This window comes from Dipodomys ordii, unplaced genomic scaffold (genome assembly GCF_000151885.1).
Source record: "Dipodomys ordii isolate 6190 unplaced genomic scaffold, Dord_2.0 Scaffold6, whole genome shotgun sequence".
Classification (NCBI taxonomy): Eukaryota; Metazoa; Chordata; class Mammalia; order Rodentia; family Heteromyidae; genus Dipodomys; species Dipodomys ordii.
The window spans coordinates 7,652,521-7,654,440 of record NW_012267222.1 but is presented as its reverse complement, the minus strand read 5'-3'; positions in this window follow the sequence as shown (position 1 = coordinate 7,654,440).

Sequence of the window (1,920 nt, the reverse complement as noted above, 5' to 3'; positions counted from 1 at the left end):
CGGCCCGGCACTGCGCGGCGCTTCCTCTCCGCCGCTCCTCAATGGCGCAGGCCGGAGCGCTCGACTCGACCAATCGAGCGGCGACGCGCGGGCGTCGAGGCAGCCGAGCGCCGAGTCATCGATGAAGCGCCCCCTGGCGCCGGGCTCCGGCCCGAAGCTCGAACCACACTAAACCAGCGGCAAAAATGCAAAAGCAGCTGGGGAAACTGAGCCCCAAGGGAGGCCAGGGCCACTAAAGGATCCGGTTAAGACCGAGTTAGAGCCCAGGATTCTTCCTGCAACAGCGCCCTGCCATCCACCCACCAGAAAGGCGATCCGTAATTCCACTGAGCCTGTATCTGGTTGACATGGTTTTCCCCTAGTCTTCCACTGAAACCTTTATCAGTAATCTGGGCGCCCATAACGCATCACTATTATCCTAGCTACTCAGGATCAGAGGATCCCGGTGCGAAACCAGCCCAGCAGCAAAGTCCATGAGACTCAAGTCCATTACCCAGCTGTGGCTCAAGTGGTAGAGCACTAGCCTTGAGGGGAATATAAAACTCAGAGATGCCGCTGAGGTCAGATTCAAGCCCCAGGATTAGCACCAGAAACAAACAAGCTCCTCAGGAGGGTGAAGCAGGATTACAAATTCAAGGCCTGTCTGGATTTACCACCACCAACAACTGAATAACAAGCCTTCCTACCAAGCCGCACCAGGGTCCTGCTGGATTTGGTCTCTGCTCTTTCCCATTTCCTACTCAGCTTCAGTTCCTGTCTCAGGCACTTTGCATTTGCCTTTTTCTTTACTGAGGATGCTATTCCCCTACATAAGCACTGTCCAGTAAAAATGTGAATCTCCGTGCATTGCATAGGAACACAGGTTTTGTTTTATTGTTCCATTAAGTTTTGGGGACTGGGTCTCATAGCCCAAGCTCACCTCAAATCTAACACTTGGGATCCTTCTATTTCAGCCTCTTGAGTGCTGGAATTACAAGCATGCACCACCATGACTGTTTTTACATAGGTAATTTTCCATTTACTAGATGGTACATTAAAAGCAAGAAGTAGTTGGGAGATGTAACTTAGTGGTAGAACCCTCACCTAAGTATGTGCTAGGCCCTTTACCAAGGAAAGAGACTGTGCCTTCTATGGTGGTAGCTGCCCCAGAGAAGAGCAATCCCAAGATAAAGGGGGCTGGAGGCTGATTATTTACTACCTTTACTACATGGGCCTAGTGTTGCTTAGGAAGGGAGCATGCTAAGCTGTGGAGAAGGGAAGGAGTGGACTAAGCTATGGGAAGGGACTCATTTTGCTAACAGAGACAAGACAAAGGAAAGAAAAGATAACATTAATTTTACAATACTATTTAATCCCAAAATATGATTGGAACATAGAGCCATCAGAGGAAAAAAAGTTTATTTGTTGTGTTTTCAGTTCTAAGGATCAAATCCAGAGTTTTATGCATGCTAGGGAGACACTCTACTTCTTGAGCTATACTCTCCCTCTTTTGAGGTTTTTGTTCATTTCTTTGTTCATTTTGATTTTGAGAGGCTTGCAAACCAGCTTTGTTTGCCTAGGCTGGCTTTGAACTCATGATCCTTCTGCCTCCTGAGTAGATGGAATGGGAAGTAGGCACCACCAGGCTCAGCAGAAAAAAAGGGATAAAGTCGGATTCTTGTTTTGGTTTTTGTTGTGAGGCTTGGACTCAGGGCCTGGGGACTGTCTCTGAGCTCTTTTTTGCTCAAGGCTAGTACTCTACCACTTTGAGCCAATGGGCCATTTCCAGTTTTTTGGTACTTAATTGGAGATAAGAGTCTCAAGGACTTGCTTGCTTGAGCTGGCTTTGAACCTCAATTCTCAGATCTCATCCTCCTGAGTAGCTAGGAGTGAGCCACCAGTGCCTGGCTAGGATTGTTTTATAATACAGTTTTGAAATCC